This window comes from Bos javanicus, chromosome 23 (genome assembly GCF_032452875.1).
Source record: "Bos javanicus breed banteng chromosome 23, ARS-OSU_banteng_1.0, whole genome shotgun sequence".
NCBI classification, from domain to species: domain Eukaryota; kingdom Metazoa; phylum Chordata; class Mammalia; order Artiodactyla; family Bovidae; genus Bos; species Bos javanicus.
In genome coordinates this window covers 38,661,730-38,682,989 of record NC_083890.1, presented here as the reverse complement: position 1 = coordinate 38,682,989, position 21,260 = coordinate 38,661,730, and the positions used below count along the sequence as shown (strand labels likewise).

Below are 21,260 nucleotides of genomic sequence, written 5' to 3'. Positions count from 1 at the left end.
TTCTCCAGGCAAGAATATTGGAGTGGGTTGCCATGACCTCCTCTAGGGGATTTTCCTGACCCAGGGATCAAACCCGCATCTCTTGTGTCTCCTGTATTGGCAGATGGGTTCTTTACCACTGGTGCCACCTGGGAAGCCTCAGTTTAGATATCCTGGCAGGCAAATGCTGCACTTTCCCTTTGTTGGCAATCTCTATTATAAGAAGGTATCTGGCCAGTTAGCTCAGTTGGTTAGAGCGTGGTGCTAATAATGCCAAGGTCACAGGTTCAATCCCTGTACGGGTCAGATTTTGTGGTGACTACCGTTTGGCTGCTCCCTAGTGGCTCAGATGGTAAAGCATCTGCCTACAATGCGGGAGACCCGGGTTCAATCCCTAGATCAGGAAGATCTCCTGGAGAAGGAAATGGCAACCCACTCCAGTATTCTTGCCTGGAAAATCCCATGGATGGGATCCCTGGTAGGCTACAGTCTATGGGGTCGCAAAGAGTCGGACACAACTGAGTGACCTCACTTCACTTCACTTCATTGTAAGAACACCAGGTATCACAATGCATCATTCACTCATCCATTCTTCGACCTTTCTCTCCCCTTTTGTCACAGTTAACAGGAAAACTTTAGATGGGTCAAGAAACTCAGTTTTGCTCAACAACCTGGATGAGACAGAGTCGTTATCTATTTAAGAGAAAACAATATTTTTCAATATTTATGGTCAATAAAATAACCTCCACAAATGTGAAAACAAACATGGAAAAATATAGCTTTAAAAAAGAAACAAGCAGAATCATTTCCCCTGGCATATCAGTGTAATTTTTTCTCTCCCAATGACAATCAAGACTACAAATCCTCTCTATATGTGAGAAAATGGAGCTGGGGAGTCGAGTCACCGACTTGCTAATTAATACTTGAACCAAGAATGCTCTGCTAGAGATATTAGAAATCAAGTTCCCCGCAGGACTGGCGCCTTGTCTCTAACCCAAGGCAATGATGCCTCGGCATACAGCTCTGAAGGTTTCATTACTATCTGCTGCGTCTTCATTCTCCTCTGGAACGTCTCCAATTTCCCCAGAAACACAGGTGGTCTTTTGAATAAACAGTGCTAACATATTGAGCTCCATAAGCTCTATGATGATATGCATTTCTCTCGTTCACAGCTGTTGCTTGCACAGTTGGAATACTGTGCAACTATGAGGTGGCTACTTAGTGAACTAGAGGTTGCTATTCAGAGGATAAATTCATAGAAAGGCATCTTCAGGTAAAGAAGGAACAGAAAATAACAAGTGGGGCCCCACAGGGATCTGTACATTTTTCATTATCTATGTGAAGGAAATGAAAACATGTGTTGAGGGATTCATTGAAGAATTTGATGGCATTCATCCTACTTCAGAAGCATCCCATGCTGAGCAGATTTCATTCTATCATGAAATAATTGGTACAGAGGGCCCTGAATAGGCATGCCCTATACTTCTGGCATTTAATAAAAGTCAAATGGTAGCTGTAATGAAATTATTTTTACCACTTATCACTCATCAAAGACTAAAGGTGTTTGAGGAATTCATGGGCTAACGTTGATAAAACATGCATTTCACAATGACACCAGTGTCAGCATTCAAGTGTTTAAATAACACAAACAGAGTCAAACACCCAAGCAAGGACAATGGTGTTTATACTGCAAAGTTCTGACACCTCACTTCGGGCACAGCAATCTTGAAATGTTCTCAGCTGTAATTTCTCTCCAAATGTAAAATCAACCATGAAGACTTCCAATAGCTTTACTTACTGAAGGGCACCTTATTATTTACAACTCAAGGAAATGCTTTAGCAAATGAGATAATGTTACTTTATGCCAAAATGGGAGGAGATTTCTAATGACAAAACAAAACCAAAAACAACAACAAAAACCAACTATTGATAACACAGAGGTAAACTTTTTATCAAGGGTTCTAAAATGACAAATGAAATCTAAACTGGACTTTTTATTTAAGAGGGTTGCTATGTTGCTAAGTCACTTCAGTCGTGTCCGACTCTGTGCGACCCCATAGACAGCAGCCCACCAGGCTCCCCCGTCCCTGGGATTCTCCAGGCAAGAACACTGAAGTGGGTTGCCATTTCCTTCTCCAATGCATGAAAGTGAAAAGTGAAAGGGAAGTCGCTCCATCGTGTCTGACTCTTAGCGACCCCATGGACTGCAGCCCACCAGGCTCCTCCATCCATGGGATTTTCCAGGCAAGAGAACTAGAGTGGGGTGCCATTGCCTTCTCCAATTTAAGAGGGTGGTAAGCATAGAATAAAATCTTCTTTTTCATAAGACTCATAAAAATGATGGAAAAGAGCTAAAGAAAAATGATTAGACACATATTTATGCTTGGAAATGAAAGAAGAGTATCTCCATAGATTAGAAAGATATCTCAAGACAGGAAACAAATAGAGAGCTACAGTGGTTTAAAAAAAAAAAAAAGATCAATGCTTTCAAAAGACTATACTGCTATAAATGAAAACATCTGCATATATATGTATATATGTGTACATTTCTGTGACTGTACATTTGCAAGAGAGATTTTATCAAATATGCCATCTAGTTGTTTGCAATCGAAGGGTCATTGATCATTTGAACTTAAGTTCTCAAGATTTGGGTTAATACTCCTACTGGATGATCTTGTAAGGAGGTCATATAGAATCCATGATGGGCAAAGAAGTCATTCTTGGAAAATGAAAACACAGCAACAAGAGACCAAGCATCTGGAAATCTAACATGTGAAGGAGGGAAAACAGGGTGTGCTTATGGAAGAGTTTAAACATGAAAGAATGGAAATAAATGGGAAAACTTGAAGATGTTTTTTAATACATATATTTAGCACCCAGGAAGACAGAAATAGTTATTCGTTTTTTAAAGAATATGAAAAATATGCTATTGACTAATGGTGACTGCAGCCATGAAATTAAAAGACGTTTACTCCTTGGAAGGAAAGTTATGACCAACCTAGATAGCATATTCAAAAGCAGAGACGTTACTTTGCCAACAAAGGTCTGTCTAGTCAAGGCTATGGTTTTTCCAGTGGTCATGTATGGATGTGAGAGTTGGACTGTGAAGAAGGCTGAGTACTGAAGAATTGATGCTTTTGAACTGTGGTGTTGGAGAAGACTCTTGAGAGTCCCTTGGACTGCAAAGAGATCCAACCAGTCCATTCTGAAGGAGATTAGCCCTGGGATTTCTTTGGAAGGAATGACGCTAAAGCTGAAACTCCAGTACTTTGGCCACCTCATGTGAAGAGTTGACTCATTGGAAAAGACTCTGATGCTGGGAGGGATTGGAGGCAGGAGGAGAAGGGGACGACAGAGGATGAGATGGCTGGATGGCATCACTGACTCAATGGACGTGAGTCTGAGTGAACTCCGGGAGTTGGTGATGGACAGGGAGGCCTGGCGTGCTGCGATTCAAGGGGTCGCGAAGAGTCAGACACAACTGAGCGACTGAACTGAACTGAACTGAATGCCTGAAACATATGAAGCACACTATGATGTTAGCCATTATTTTCTTCACTATAACTGGTTTCATGAAGGCAGAAATTTTTTTTATTTATCACTATATTCTCCAGCACCTAGTCTTATATATATATGTCTTATATATATAGCAAAAACTGAACAATTAATTTTTAGGTAAAAATAAATTAGATAATTGCATATGTGAAACAAGAACTAAACAAGAGTAGTGGTTATGAAACAAGAACAGGTTCTTATTTAGAAACACTAATTAGGTATCTTGGATGTGAGAGAAATAATGATTGAAATAAAAAATAAAACCTTCCCAATCAGTGTATCACAAATGGTCATTGCTCTAGGGAAATTCACCTCACAATAACAAAAGCCTAGAAAAAACATACACTTGGAGGTATCATTGGTCTCATGCAAGGTAGGAGCATTTTCCAAGAGAGCCTGCTGAGAAATAAATGTGAGTGTAACTTGGCATACAGGGGCTGGGGTTTCTGAGGCACACATCTAGGGGGTCATTAGGAACTTAGGAGTATTGGGAACAAATTAGGAACACGTAGGAATTTAGGCCAGGATAGCCAGAAGCTGAGGCCACAGAGCTGAAGAAATGTGCTAGAGAAGAAGGGACATTGTTTTAGTGAACCAGAGAGAAAATAATACGATGGAATCCTGAGGTACGTAAGTCTGAGAAAAGTCAATCAGAGATAACATGTCCTAAAGTCCTCATCTTATTTAAAATGTAGATGAAAGTGTTGTTTAGCTTTTGATTTTATTATGCTTAACATGCCTGGAAAGTTTCAGTGCTAACCAATAAGAGAGCTTAAAGGTACGATGTATAATTTTGAATGAGAGTAAAAAAAATGAGAATAAAAAAGATCAAATATATTCAATACAAAAATGGTAAGAGAAGGACTTTGCTGGTGGTCCAGTGGTTAAGATTGTATGCTCTCAATGAGGGCATGGAATTCTATCCATGGGGCCTGGGTTCAGTCCCTGGCTAGGGAATTAGATCCCACATGGTGCAGCTAAAAGAGCTCACATGCCACAACTAAGACCTCATGCAGCCAGATAAATAAATATTAAATATATATATGTATGGTAAGAAGAAAGAGAAATCGGACAAGAAGAAATTAATAGAAAAAGTTCATAAGAACAACAGTCAAGATAACCAAATGGACTAAACTCAAAGGTTCAAGGGAAAAAGAGTCACATTGGATTTAATAAGTATGTGAATCCTAAAGGACTCAGCCCAATTGTAATCAATTCACAAGGGCTTCCCAGGCAACGCAAATAAAGAATCTGCCTGCCGAACAGGAGATGCAGGTTTGATCCTAGGTCTGGAAGATCCCCTAGAGAAGGAAATGACAACCCACTCCAGTATTCTTGCGTGGAAAATCCCATGGACAGAAGAGCCTGGTGGGCTACAGGCCATGGGGGTCACAAAAGAGTTGGACACGACTTGGCAACTAAACAACAATCGACTCACAAACAATATTACCCGAATCACTGCTGTTAGCATCAGCAAACAAAAACAAGAAATAACAGATTTAGACTCATAAAAACTGCAGATGTTTAACTCAGTGGAGATACTTCACAGCTTCATGAAATGATTTAACAAGTAAAATATTTGAAAATATTTGATATAAAGTTGAGTATTCAGCAAGAAATTATTGGCAATAGAAAAAATGCTAGAAAAAAGTCTCCTAGAAATTAAAAAATATATTTGTTGCAATAAAAAATTCTGTGGATGACTTAAACATCAGTTTTATGCAATAAGGAGAGAACTGGTTAACTGAGAGATATACCCAAAAATTTTGTCTGGAATATAAAAAAAGGGAATAAGGAGAAGAGAAAATACAAAAAAGAATTTTAAAGACTTTGGAACATAAAATTATAAGCCCTGCATAGACAGCATAAAGGGACTTTTTCTTGGCCATGACTCTGGTCCTGTAAGATCTTAGTTCCCTAACCAGGGATCATCCTTCACCCCCTGCATTAGAAGCTTAGAGTCTTACTGCTCTAAGGGACCTCCAGGGAAATCCCCAGGCAGCATGACAGGAATGGAGGAAAGGCAATATTTTATCTCTCAGAAAAGATTAAAAAACAGATCCATAGACCTAGTAAGGACAACTTGTCCCAAACAAGATATATCAAAAGAAATTCCCTAAGGCATATCTTAATAAAACTAGAAGACTTGAGGATAAAGAAAATATCCTGAACACCCAGAGAGAAAAGACAAGGTCATACTTTGTTTAGGATAAAGATTAAGTTTTTTTGTGTGTTAAACATGCATGATAAAATTTCAGTGGTAATCAAAAAGAGATTAAAAGTAGAGTGTGGATTCATTTTGATATTTGGCAAAACTAATACAATTATGTAAAGTTTAAAAATAAAATAAAATTAAAAAAAAAAAATAAAAGTAGAGTGTATACATTTGAAGAGGAGAAAAAATGGAGCCTGAAAAAGTGACCAAATATATTAAATTAAAAAATGGTAAGATAAAAGAAAAATGATACAAGTAGAAAGTAATTGAAAAAGTCCAAATATTTTAAGAATCAGAATAACCAAATGGGGGGCTTCCCTGGTGGCTCAGTGGTAATTATTATGTATGTGTGCTCAGTCGCGTCAACTGTTTGTGATCCCATGGACTGTCGCCCGCCAGGCTTCTCTGTCCATGGGATTTCCCAGGCAAGAATACTGGAGTGGGTTGCCCTTTTCTCCTGTAGTGGGTCTTCCAAACCAGAGATGGAACCCATGCCTGCTGCATTGCAGGCAGATGCTTTACTGGTGCCTGCTAAAGCAGAGATGCAAGTTCAATCCCCAGTCCAGGAAGACCCCACATGCCCACAGGTGTCAGGATAACTAAGCTCACAGGCCACAACTACAGAGCCTGTGCTCAAGAGCCTGGGAAACACAACTATAGAGTCCATATACCACTCTTACTGACACCCGCTGTGCCCGTGAGCCTGTGCTTCACAACAAGCTCAGCTGGTAAGGAATCCGCCTGCAATGCAGGAGACCCCAGTTCGATTCCTGGGTCCGGAAGAAAATCCGGTGGAGAAGGGATAGGCTACCCACTCCAGTATTCTTGGGCTTCCCTTGTGGCTCAGCTGGTAAAGAAACATCCCGCAATGCGGGAGACCTGGGTTTGATCCCTGGGTTGGGAAGATCCCGTGGAGAAGGGAAAGGCTACCCACTCCAGTATTCTGGCCTGGAGAATTCCATGGACTGTATAGTCCATGGGGTTGCAAAGAGTCGGACACGACGGAGCGACTTTCACTTTCACAAGACCAGCCACCTCAGAGAGAAGCCCGTGGCCACAAATGGAGAATAGCCTCCACTCTCCGCAACTAGAGAAAAGCCCGGGCAGCACAGCCAGAAATAAATAAAAGTCTAAAAAGAAAACGAATAGCCGAATGGGCTATATTCATAATTTTGTTTTGTTTGGGCTGCACCGCATGGCATGTGGGATCTTTGTTCCCTGACCAGGGATCTAACCTGAGCCCCTTGCAGTGGAAGCAGGGAGTCTTACCCACTGGATTGTCAGGGAATTCCCCAGATATTTTTTTTAAAAATCAGTCATATGGGATTTAACAAATGTCAGTTTTTCCATAGCTAAAGACAATCAGTCTCCCAGAATTTCCCCCCAAAATATAATAAAACAACTACATAACTAGGAAAACTTGACACAAAACTGTGCCCTAGCTATTAACATTTATATCAGTCTGCTAAGGTTCCTATAATAAAATACCACTGACTGGATGGTTTACGCAACAGAAATTATTTCTCAAAATTGTACAGGCTGGATTTCCCAGAATGTCTGGAGGGTGGGAGTGGAGGTGCATTTTTGGGTGGGAGCTCTTCCTGGTTTGCAGGCAACATCTTGTCTTTGCATATCCTTTTCTCTGAGCCCACAAGGAGAGAGAACAAGCACTCGAGTCTATTGTTCTAAGGATACTAATCCCATTACTTCAGGGACCCACCAGGGGCTTGCCTGGTGGCTCAGACGGCAAAGCGTCTGCCTGCAATACAGGAGACCCGGGTTCTATTCCTGGGTCGGGAAGATCCCCTGGAGAAGGAAATGGCAATCCACTCCAGCACTCTTGCCTGGAAAATCCCATGGATGGAGGAGCATGGTGGGCTGCAGTCCATGGGGTCACAAAGAGTTGGACACCAGGGTCTCTTGCATTGCAGTCGGACATGACTGAGCGACTTCACTTTCACTTCATCCTTCCCAACTTCAAATACAGCCACCCTGTACTTTGTCAACAAAGGTCCATCTAATTAAAGCTATGGTTTCTCCAGTGGTCATGTATGGATGTGAAAGTTGGACTATTGTGAAAGTTGGACTATTAAGGAAGCTAAGTGCCAAAGAATTGATGTTTTTGAACTGTGGTGTTGGAGAAGACTCCTGAGAGTCCCTTGGACTGCAAGGAGATCCAACCAGTACATTCTGAAGGAAATCAGTCCTGAATATTCATTGGAAGGACTGATGCTAAAGCTGAAACTCCAATACTTTGGCCACCTGATGTGAAGAGTTGACTCATTGGAAAAGACTCTGATGCTGGGAGGGATTGGGGGCAGGAGGAGAAGGGGACGCCAGAGGATGAGATGGCTGGATGGCATCGTTGACTCGATGGACGTGGGTTTCGGTGAACTCTGGGAGTTGGTGATGGACAGGGAGGCCTGTCGTGCTGCAGTCTATGAGGTCGTAAAGAGTTAAGACACTACTGAGCGACTGAACTGAACTGAAGATTCACTGTGGTAAAAATATCACGCCCACCCCAAGGCTCTATGAGTTAGCTCCATCCCCTAGCAAGGGGCAATGTCATCTGAGCCCTTGAAAATTAGGAGGCCCCTGATTTGGAACAGAGGAGAAGCTGACCCTGCATCCTGGGTGTGTGTTGATAGTGTCCATTCTGTTGAACTCTGAATTACCTCTGGGGTCATTCTTCCTGTTTCTTAAAAGATGAAACATGTTTGCAGGAGGACAGCTTTATTGTCTACTCATATAAAACCTAAGAAGTCTGGGGTACACGTATGCATGCTCAGTGGCTAAGTCGGGTCTGACTTGTTGCAACCCCATGAACCCACCAGGTTCCTTTGTCCATGGAATTTTCTAGGCAGGAATACTGGATTCCATTCAAATTCCATTTGAATGCAGAGTTCCAAAGAATAGCAAGAAGAGATAAGAAAGCCTTCCTCAGCGATCAATGCAAAGAAATAGAGGAAAAACAATAGAATGGGAAGAACTAGAGATCTCTTCAAGAAAATTAGAGATACCAAGGGAACATTTCATGCAAAGATGGGCTCAATAAAGGACAGAAATGGTTTGGACATAACAGAAGCAGAAGATATTAAGAAGAGGTGGCAAAAATACACAGAAGAACTATACAAAAAGATCTTCATGACTCAGATAACCATGACAGTGTGATCACTCGCCTAGAGCCAGACATCCTGGAATGTGAAGTCAAGTGGGTCTTAGGAAGCATCACTATGAACAAAGCTAGTGGAGATGATGGGATTCCAGTTGAGCTATTTCAAATCCTAAAAGATGATGCTGTGAAAGCGCTGCACTCAACATGCCAGCAAATTTGAAAAACTCAGCAGTGGCCACAGGACTGGAAAAGGTCAGTTTTCATTCCAACCCCAAAGAAAGGCAATGCCAAAGAATGTTCAAACTACCACACAATTGCACTCATCTCACACACCAGTAAAGTAATGCTCAAAATTCTCCAAGCCAGGCTTCAATAGTCCATGAACCATGAACTTCCAGATGCTCAAGCTGGATTTAGAAAGGCAGAGAAACCAGAGATCAAATTGCCAACATACATTGGATCATGGAAAAAGCAAGAGAGTTCCAGAAAAACATCTATTTCTGCTTTATTGACTATGCCAAAGCCTTTGACTATGTGGATCACAACAAACTCTGGAAAATTCTTAAAGAGATGGGAATACCAGACCACCTGACCTGCCTCCTGAGAAATCTGTATGCAGGTCAAGAAGCAACAGTTAGAACTGGACATAAACAACAGACTGATTCCAAATAGGGAAAGGAGTACGTCAAGGCTGTATATTGTCACCCTGCTTATTTAACATATGCAGAGTACACCATGCAAAATGCCGGGCTGGATGAAACACAAGCTAGAATCAAGATTTCTGGGAGAAATATCAATAACCTCAGATATGCAGATGACACCACCCTTATGGCAGAAAATGATGAAGAACTATAGAGTCTCTTGATGAAAGTGAAAGAGGAGAGTGAAAAAGTTGGCTTAAAACTCAACATTCAGAAAATGAAGACCATGGCATCTGGTCCCATCACTTCATGGCAAATAAATGGGGAATCAGTGGAAACAGTGAGAGACTGTAATGTAGGGGGGCTCCAAAATCACTGCAGATGGTGACTGCAGCCATGAAATTAAAAGACCCTTGCTCCTTGGAAGAAAAGTTATGACCAACCTAAACAGCATATTAAAAAGCAGAGACATTACTTTGCCAACAAAGGTCCATCTAGTCAAAGCTATTTTTTCAGTAGTCATGTATGGATATGAAAGTTGGACTATTAAGAAAGCTGAGTGTCGAAGAATTAATGCTTTTGAACTGTGGTGTCGGAGAAGACTCTTGAGAGTCCCTTGGACTGCAAGGATATCCAACCAGGCCATCCTAAAGGAAATCAGTCCTGAATATTTATTGGAAGGACTGATGCTGAAGCTGAAATCCCTGTACTTTGGCCACATGATGTGAAAAACTGACTCATTGGGAAAGACTCTGATGCTGGGAAATATTGAAGGCAGGAGGAGAAGGGGACAACAGAGGATGAGATGGTTGGATGGCATCACAGACTGGATGGACATGAGTTTGAGCAAGTTCTGGGAGTTGGTGATGGACAGGGAGGCCTGGCGTGCTGCAGTCCATGGGATCTCAGAGAGTTGGACATGACTGAGTGACTGAACTGAACTGAACTGCCATTTCTTCCTCCAGGGGGTCTTCTTGATGCAGGGATGTCTCTTGTGTCTCCTGCACTGGCAAGCAGATTCTTTACCGCTGAGCCACCTGGGAAGCCCCAAGAAGTCTGACAGGTCTCTTTTATATTATGTCCTATTTTTCCTGTCTCTTTTAGAAAAAAGTTTGCAGTGTTTCTGCTGATACAATCTCATCTCTATTCCTGGCTTCTTTGGAGATGGCTGATTAAATTCATGATTCACACCAGTCCTGATTCCCTTATCAAATGATGGTTTAGCCACACCCTTAGCTGTCTCATGAGAACAAACTTTCTTGTATTTTGCAATACAGATAAGCTAGAGCTTTCTATTTCTTCAAGTTCTGGTTCCTTTTTGCTTATCAGTTCCTTTAATTTCCCACACTCCCCTCACCTTTTACTATAAGCATTCAGGAGGATCCAGTCCCCACCGTCAACATTTTGCTTTGCTGTTGTTCAGTTGCTAGTCGTGTCTGACTCTGCGACCCCATGGACTGCAGCACGCCAGGCTTCCCTGTCCATCACCAACTCCCAAAGCTTACTCCAACTCATGTCCATTGAGTCAGTGATGCCATCCAACCATCTCATCCTCTGTCATCCCCTTCTCCTCCTGCCCTCAATCTTTCCCAGCATCAGAGTCTTTTCCAATGAGTCGGTTCTTCACATCAGGTGGCCAAAGTATTGGACTTTCAGCTTCAGCATCAATTCTTCCAGTGAATATTCAGGACTGATTTCCTTTAGGATGGACTGAATGACTACATATTTGCCCCCGAAATAATTATTTTTTTTAAATTTTTTATGGCTGCCCTGAGTCTTCCTTGCTGTGCACAAGGGCTTTCTCTAGTGGGGGGGTGGGGTGGGGGGGGGTTGGGGGCACCACTCTCTAGTTGCAGGCTGTGGGCTTCTCGTTGTGGTGGTTTCGCTCGCTGCAGATCATGAGTTCTAGGCACGCAGGCTTCAGTGGCTGCAGCACAGGGGCTCAGCTGTGGGGCCCTGGCTTAGCTGCCACGAGGCATGTGGAATCTTCCCGGACCAGGGATTGAACTTGTGTCCCCTGCATTGGCAGGCAGATTGTCAACCACTGGACTCAACCACAAGGAAGACTGTGTCCATGATTTTGTATTTGAACTGACCACACACCTGTGTTAGGATTTTTGTCCCATTGTGAATCTGTACCCTAAATTACATCATCACCTCTACACAATACTGAAATCACCCTCATTATCTGGGACACCTTTGCCAGGCAGTAAAATCAATTTAAAATACTGAGGCTGTGAGCCATCTGTCCTTCGAAATGCCCAATTATATTATGCAACTTTCTGGAAAATTTCCATGGTGTAAGATCTCCCTAACCCACCTCAACAAACTCATTTTTTAAAAAGCACATATTTCACCATTTGACATTGCATATTGGTTTGTATCTGATACCAGGTGGACAATTTGGCAGGTAAAGGGACTTCCTAAGAAAGTCAAGCTATTCACCTATAATCAACATGAATTATTTGTCTTATAACTTTTTTGAAAAACATATGTTATCATAGATTTCTGTCATCACACTGTCTTGGTGACATCACATGCAAACCATCTAGGAATAATTTTTAACTGGATGCCTAATGTCTGGGATTTTAGATCAAGCTATAAGGATGTTAAAAATTAAGAAGTTCCTGATGTTCTTCTTAAAGGATGCCAAGAAGCAGTTTGTCGCTCAATAATCAAGAACAGGAGTCAGTCATTCTGAACTGACTTGCAAGCCTTGACAGGCTCAGTCAATAGGGAGCTGAAGGTTTATGAGACTAGCCAGCACCTTCTCTGAGAACTTTTTATAATCCCTTTGCTGTTAAATAGGAAACTGAATTCCTGCCTTGGTACTGGAGGGTTCCAAGACTGTCCAGGACACAAGATGTGCAGTCTAAGACTCATGCTAACCGTTTTTTAATTGACCTCTCTCAAGAAAACTAACTGCAGAGCCATTCTTCTTGATGCACAGTACTATATTTCAATTTCATCATCTGGCATTAAGTTTTTTTCAGCAACACCTGTTGTACACTAAGAACCCAGGGACTGTCCTGGTGATCCAGTGACTAAGACTCCCCGCTCCCAACACAGGGGGGCCATTTTCAATCCCTGGTTGGGGAACAAGATCCCACATGCCGCAGCTAAGAGGTCACATACTGCAATGAAGACTGGAGATTCTGAGGATTCCGCATGCGGCAGCTATGCCCTGGCCCAGCCAAATAAATACATCTTTTAAAAAAATAAAATAAAAACTAAGAAACCAATGTGAAGGCAATACATAGACTGAGTTCATTTTAAGTTAAAATGTAGAATCACTTGTGATATTTCTACTCACAAGCTCTGCACAGAGAAACGCCATAACAAAGCACAGATTAACTGGTTACAACTTGGTGTTACTTTTGAAGAAAGGATTGTATCCATGTGAAACAAATACTGCTGGTCAAAGTTTCTGCTTTTATTTATTGAATTCCTACAGAGAGGTGATTAGCCAAGGGCAATCTTGCAGCAAGTAAATGATAAGTTGTTAAATAACTCTTCTTTCTTTTCCTGTTCAGCACTGCTCATTAGCAGATTTAGATACATACCTCCTGTGAGTGATAGAACCTGATAAACTTTATTCATTCTAAAAAAAAAAAAAAATTGAATGCTTACTGCATACCAGGTGATGTAAGAACAAAGCAACAGAAGAGAGTTTCTGTTTACAAACAGTAGGATCTCACAGCTCATTGAATCTGTGCATACTTTTATAATGAAAAGAATGTTTACAGAAAACGCCTGTCTCTGTTTTTTTTAACGAGTTCCCATAAATAACTTCTTAGGGACCAGGCCACATTTTTATATTTCATAATTTTAAAAACGCACATCATCCATTTCTACACAATTCCAAAGCATGTAACGATTTCAAGTTTTATAATTATTTTTATAGCATCCATTTAAAATAGGCTTATCACAGAGATGCTAACATGCATTTTAATCAGAATGCTCTCAATCATTCTATAGAATAGATACAGTCCATGAAAGTATTCTACAGAATTTCCCTGTTCAATACTGTAGCCACTAGAGATACATGACTATTTAAATTCTTTTTTAAATTGAAGTATAATCAATTTATAATGTCTCAGATGTACAGCAAAGTGATTCAGTTATGTATCTATCTAACTATTCTTTTTTAAGATTCTTTTCCATTATAAGTTATTATGGGCTTCCCAGGAGGTGCAGTGCTAAAGAATCCACCTGCCGATGCAGGAGACACAAGAGATGCAGGTTCAGTCTCTGGGTTGGGAAGATCCCCTGGAGTAGGAAATGGCAACCCACTCCAATATTCTTGCCTGGAGAATCCCCACGGACAGAGGAGCCTGGTAGGCGACAGGCCATGGGGTCACAAAGAGTCAGACACTTCTGAGCGACTCAGCGTACACACCACAGGTTATTATAAGATATTGAATATTATTTCCCTGTGCTACACAGTAGGTCCTTACTGTTTACTTTATATACAGTGTGTGTCAGCTAATCCCAAGTTCCTAACTTATCCCCCCTTTCCACTTTGGTAACCTCAAGCTTGTTCTCTATGTCTGTAAGTCTACTGTGGTTTTGCAGATAAGTGCATTTGTGTTGTATTTTAGATTCTACATAGAAGTGATATCACATGGCATTGATCTTTCTCCTTCTGACTTACTTCACTTAGTATGATAATCTCTAGCTCCATCTGAAAAACTCAGCTCCTCAGTTATACAAGCCATATTTCAAGTGCTCAAGAGACATGGTGGCTGGTGGCTACCATACTGCGCAGCAGAGAACGTGTTTTTCATCACAGAGAGTTCTGTTGGCCCACACATAGTCGTCACTGTAATCACCTTTACCCACAAAGGATGATATCATCTTGACTCAATGTCTTAGCCTTTTGCACAATTGTAGACTATAAAGGATATCTGAGAACGTATATGAAAGTGAAAAGTGAAAGTGAAGTCGTGTCCAACTCTTTGTGACCCCATGGATTGTAGCCCACCAGGCTTCTCAGTCCATGGGATTTTCCAAGCAAGAGTACTGGAGTGGGTTGCCATTTCCTTCTCCAAAGGATCTTCCTGACCCAGGGATTGAACCTGGGTCTCCCACATTGTAGACAGACGCTTTACCGTCTGAGCCACCAGGGAAGTCTATCAATACATTATTACCTGAAGGAACTAATGCTAGGAAAGTTTAGGTAATGGGAAGATAACTCAAGGTCTTTCTCTACATTCTGAAGTCCATCATGCACTGAAATCTTTAGTTTTCCAGTGCCTGAAAGGACGATGGTGATTGAATGAAATCTAGGACTCAGGTGATTAGATTTTATCTACTGTGACAGTGCTGATTGAATTGTAATAGTTGCTTGATTCAGGCCCGTGAACTCATAGAGAAAAAGTGGTGGTTTGATATATTAATGATGACTTGTAGGCTGAGAGCTGTAATTTCGTGCATACCAGGCATTTTCTGTTACTAAAAGTATTAGCTAGCAACTAATAACAGAGAAGGAATGGCAGCCCACTCCAGTACTCTTGCCTGGAAAATCCCATGGACAGAGAAGCCTGGTGGGCTGCAGTCCATGGGATCGCTAAGAGTCGGACATGACTGAGCAACTTCACTTTCACTTTTCACCTTCATGCATTGGAGAAGGAAATGGCAACCCACTCCAGTGTTCTTGTCTGGAGAATCCCAGGGACAGGGGAACCTGGTGGGCTGCCATCTATGGGGTCGCACAGAGTCAGACACGACTGAAGCGACTTAGCAGCAGCAGCAACTAAGAAGCACACACATAGTTGTAAGGCACACAGGCAGAAGTAAAACAAGTTTTAAAAAATATTTATTTATGTATGTACCTGGCTATACCAGATCTTAATTGCAGCATGTGAGATCTAGTTCCCTGACCACGAATCGAATGTGGTCCCCTGTATTGGGAGCACAGAGTCTTAGCCACTGGACCAATAGGCAAGTCCCTGTAAAACAATTTAGAACAGTCCATGGAATTCTCTAGGTCAGAATACTGGAGTGAGTAGCCTTTCCCTTCTCCAGGGGATCTTCCCAACTCGAGGATCAAACCCAGGTCTCCTTCATTGCAGGCAGATTCTTTACCAGCTGAGCCACAAGGGAAGCCCAAGAATACTGGAGTGGGTAACCTATCCCTTCTCCAGGGGATCTTCCTGACCCAGGAATCGAACCAGGGTCCCCTGCATTGCAGGTGGATTCTTTACCAACTGAGCTATCAGGGAAGCCAAATGAGAAGCAAGCAACAGTATTATTCCACATCTCCATGACTACCTGAAAAATCATCCTTCAGTTTGGGCTCTGCAACTTTAGCAGGATATAGATAGAACTCTGCTGACAAATTAAAGAAATTTAAATTACGTTCTCCTTTCCCCAAGTTCTAGTCTATCCTCTCTACACCTTTTATAAGAGATATGAGTCCTAACTGGACTAAGAAAAACCTCTTTGGAATGAGTCTAAGAAAGAAACTATAAAATAACCTTTCAAGAGAATCTTTTATGGAGAAAATAAAATGTCACCTCACTTGCTGTGGCTTAAAAATATGTTTTCCTGAAAATCAGAAGACACATGGAAAGACTTCTTTAAGCCACATGCATCTGTAGTCTCTAGAGAGATTTAAGAAATAGATTTTCTCATTCTTAGGATCTTGTCTGACCATTGCATAAATTCCTAGTGCACTCTGCCCCTAGAAAAATAATGTATTATTTTGCTCACAGGAAATTCAGTTGGAGATCTGCCCTTCCTCCAGTTTCTATTTGGAAGGTTGAGTTTTATAAAGCAGATTTCTAAGCTTATCCATCTAAATCTCCTTGTTGAACATGCTGGTACAGCCACTGTGAAGTTATACAACGGTTGAGTCCATTGTGAGAGTTGTCTGGGAGCCTTATTTCCCCTTTGCTTTTCTTTAGAATTTTGCCATACTCCCATGGGAAGAAAAGAAATGTAAATCTAATTCTTCCTCTTTGTAAACAATGCTCTTAGAATATGCTGGTTAAAGCAGAAGTCCTTTTTAATAAATTGTGAATTTTTCAATAATCTGTGTAAAGTTTCTCCCTCCTTCTTTTCACCTCTACCCCAGGATAAGTACAAGTATGTAGTACAAAAATGGAACTTTTAAAAAAATCTATTATTCTTATTTTATTTATCTTTATTTCTTGGCCATGCTGCGCGGCATACGGGATCTCAGTTCCCTGACTAGGGACTGAACCTGTGCCCCCTGCATTGGAAGAAGAGTCTTAACCACTGGACCAGGGAAATGCTGCAACCTGTCTTTAAAGCATAAATTTTGAAAATGAAATTCTTCAAAAGACTGTACGTGTTGGATAATTTACTTTCTTTGTTAGGATCAGAAGGACCACATTTACAAAGCAGAAAGACTAAGAATTTAAATGGAAAAAAAAAAAACATCTATAAGGGAAAGGATTCAATTTGGTTCTTCTTGAAATGTTACATTACTAAGAATTTTTTGTTGTTCTAATTTGTGTTTGGTGTCACAATTCAGATTGGCATCACCCTGGAAATCTCATTTCAATTAATTTCTTAAGAAAATTCACCTGTTTAATGACCAGAAAACCTTTGATAACTTAAGTCGAAGTATCAGGTATTAATCCACGGCACTATGGCTCTGGGACAACGGATTTCCCTGTAGACTTTAAATATACGCAGTAGTTAGGGAACCAGTGCAAGAGCAACACAGGCCTTCTACCAGCCAGATGTTTCAGCATGCGCGAAATGAATATCTGATGGTGAAAGGTGTACTTTTAAAAATTCAGAGTATAAAAAAGAAGTAGAAGAAAACATAAACCTGTTTTTATAATCTTGGAGAAGAAAAATAACAAAAATATCCACCAAAGGGCAGTGGTTAGATAAAAGCTGTGTATCTCTTCTATTCATTCTATGTGGCTTCTAAAAAGAATGGTCACAGTCTTTTTTTTTTTTTTAATTGGCAAAAGATTTGCAGTCTCTTCAGTAAAGAAGGTAAATAACTTGCAGATACGCACATGGAAAGATGCTCGACATCATACATTGACTACAATAACAAGTATAATATGGTCCCATATGGAAACATATAAGTGAGACATATGTGAGAAGTTTACATTGAAACTGTAGAAGTCCTACATGAAGAATATTTTTAACAACATGACATATGAATGTCCTAATTACTAAGCATTTAGTCTAAGCATTCTAGAAGGAAATGTGACTGAGTTATGTAAATAGGTAGACCTTTTAGAGAAAAAGGGAGAATGGGATGGCAGTTCTTCTTTTAGTCATATATTTATCAAATCTGAGAATAGTCAGATAATAATTTAATTTCCTTCTATCTTGTTTACATATGTGATAACATTTTGAATGTTATAAACTATGGTATATTAAAATTATTTTTATTAAGGATGCTAGGAATACTCAAGATTATAATTAGTACACAAAACCTTTTTCAAAATAAAAATCTGACTGCTGGTGGAGCTATTTCAGCATTTAAAGGTTGATGTCTTCTTAAGGAATTTTTAATGAAACTTTTTAAAAGAAATCTTATTTCTTTATATTTTCTTGGCTGTACCACATGGCATGTGGGATCTTAGTTCCCCAACCAGGATTGAGTCTGTGCCCCTTGCATTGGAAGCTCAGAGTCTTAATCACCAAGAAAGCCCCTAATGAAACTTTTATTATGTTTTTCCAAATAAAAGTGGAGGTAGCTCTCAAAAACTAGTTTCACCTTAAGGATTTTTTAAATTAAATTTTTGTTATCTACTTATGGGATTCTTTATACAGCATTATATAAAGTGAAAGTGAAACTCGCTCAGTTCTGTCCGACTCTTTGTGACCCCATGAACTATACAGTCCATGGAATTCTCCATATACAGCATTACATAAACACGCTGTCAAACTGGCGGTGGTGGTGGTGACATAGTCACTAAGTCCTGTCCGACCCTATAGCCCACCAGGCTTCTCTGTCCGTGGAATTACCCAGGCAAGAATACTAGAGTAGGTTGCCATTTCCTTCTCCAGGGGATCTTCCTGACTCAGGGATGGAATCCCAGTTTCCTGCATCTCCTACACTGCAGGTGGATTCTTTACCCCTGAGCCATCGGGGAAGCCCTAATGCCATAGTGAATTCAGTCCAGTTCAGTTCAGTCGCTCAGTCGTGTCCGACTCTTTGCGACCCCATAAATCGCAGCACGCCAGGCCTCCCTGTCCATCACCAACTCCCGGAGTTCACCGAAACCCACGTCCATCAAGTCAGTGATGCCATCCAGCCATCTCATCCTCTATCATCCCCTTCTCCTCCTGCCTGCAATCCCTCCCAGCATCAGAGTCTTTTCCAATGAGTCAACTCTTCGCGTGAGATGGCCAAAGTAATGGAGTTTCAGCTTTAGCATGATTCCTTCCAAAGAACACCCAAGGCTGATCTCCTTTAGAATGGACTGGTTGGATCTCCTTGCAGTCCAAGGGACTCTTCAAGAGTCTTCTCCAACACCACAGTTCAAAAGCATCAATTCTTCAGTGCTCAGCTTTCTTCACTACCAAGGGACAAAAGGCAGGATAATAAGTGATTCCTAGGTTACACTACTCCAAAGGTCTTTTTTTGTTGGGCAGACTACAGGGCTAACCCTTCCCTGTATCTCTGCCCCTTCCCATTCTGTTCCTATTGCTGTGTCCTCAGAAATGGAAGTCAAGCCACCTGAGAGGAGAGGGAGGTGAATGGCATAGAAACGAATATCTTACTGAAGAAAGCCTTTTGGAGATGAGACAAGCCTCTTGACCAATGCATCTTTGTAGATTTCTTTTAACTTCATAAAACAGAAAAATTCACAACCTTTCTTTTCCTGTAGTTTTTGTTTTGAATTTGAGACAGAAAATATCAGGGAATTACTAGACTTTTCATGGAGTCATTTTATCTATAAAATGTGAAAGTTAAAATTGATCACTTTTTTAAAAGATATATATTTATGTTTTATTTATTTTGTTGTATCAGGGGGCACACAGGACGGTCAATCTTCTTCAGACTATGTTATATCTTTAGTTGGGGCATTCGAACTCTGAGTTGCAGTATACAAACTTTTAACTGTGGCATGTGGGATCTATGAACTAGGGCCCCCTGCCCCGGGAATATGGAGTCTTAGCTACTGGACAACCAGGGAAGTCCCTAAACTTGATCATCTTTGAGATCCAGCTCTGAAACATGTGAGGTTTTGATGCTTCAAGAAATAGGTAGAACATTTGTCTACTCTTATGTGTCTGCTTTCTTCTATATGAAGGATGTATATAATTCTAAGCATTTTAACTTCTCCCATTTTCCTAAGAGAATTAAATAAGCCCCTAACACAGGAGAAGATATAGAAGATTATTTAGCAAATTCCTAAGGCTTTATGAGCCCCTAATAAGATAATGAATTAAACAAAGTAATAGTAAATGAAGTGAAAGTCATTCAGTCGTGTCTGACTCGTTATGACCCCACACAGTCCATGGAATTCTGCAGGCCAGAATACTGGAGTAAGTAGCCTTTCCTTTCTCCAGGGGATTTTCCCAACCCAGGGATTGAACCCAGGTTTCCCTCATTGCAGATGAATTCTTTACCAGCTGAGCCACAAGGGAAGCAAAAAAATAATAGTAAAGGCATGATAAATAAGTCAGTGTTTGTTTGTGAATTGGTGAAACACAACCTAAGATTTATTGTTTGCAAAAAAACAAGATAGGCCCTCCTCCCACACTTCCTTCTATAAATAGAAAGGTATAAACGCATAAATATAGTCATATCTCAAATAGTTACAATGCAAAAAAGATGGGAAATGAACCAAACCCTCAAGGGTAGCTATTTCTGAATGGTATAACTATAGAAAATGGATTTTTTTATGCACTCAAATTTCCTGTTATTTTTAATCAGAAAAAAAGTATTTTGATGCCATTATTTTTTTCTACTAATAGTCCCCTGGATGTGGTAGGCTTAAAATTTTTAGCAAGAAAAATGTTGAATAATTTTTAGCATACAAAATCATCTATGACCTAAGTACCTGTGAGGAAGAAATATGAGCAGTTTGATCTAAACACAGAAAAGTTGCCCTTAGGTGGGGCATCTAGAACAAAAACAGCAACAACAAAACGGATTCTGGTCAAAAGTGATGGTTGGTGGGCACAGTTCACATTTCATGGTTTATGTAGCAAGAGGTTTTGCTTTGTTACCTTTGTAAGACCTAATTGTTACACGATGCAATAAAAGAGATAGGAACTATAATTGATACAGTGAGAATTTGTGGACTCCTTGGAAGGAATTGAAGCAAATCGTGGTTCTTTCATATAGTCAGACAACATGGTGAACATTTGTTGAAGAGATTTACTAAATGTCTTCCTCAAATGAGGACATTTTTTAGATGCAGGATTCTTAGCCCAATTTCTTGGATTCCTATTGACCTTGTGTATAACTGAATCATTTTGTTGTACACCTGAGACTAACGCAACATTGTAAATCGACTGTGCATGCTGAGTCATGTCAGTTATGTCCAACTCTTTGCAACCCTATGGACTGTAAGCCAGACAGGCGCCTCTGTCCATGGGATTCTCCAGGCAACAATACTGGAGTGGGTTGCCATTTCCTTCTCCAAGGGATCTTCCTGACCCAGGAATCGAACCCAAGTCTCCTGCATTGCAGGCGAATTCCTTATTGCTGAGCCACCAAGGAAGCCCCAAGAGGGTGTGGTTATCTTCGAGTATCTTGCATGTAGTGGTCTTTGAATCAATTTTTAATTTTCCCATGAGGTTG

General features: G+C 40.7%; 1 non-coding gene across 1 annotated transcript; it reads left to right on the top strand.

Annotated features, from left to right (window-relative positions):
- The first annotated feature begins 211 nt into the window (after positions 1-211).
- On the top strand, positions 212-285 carry TRNAI-AAU (transfer RNA isoleucine (anticodon AAU)). The gene has a single exon. It is a non-coding gene; the product is annotated as a tRNA-Ile (tRNA).
- The last annotated feature ends 20,975 nt before the right edge of the window (positions 286-21,260 follow it).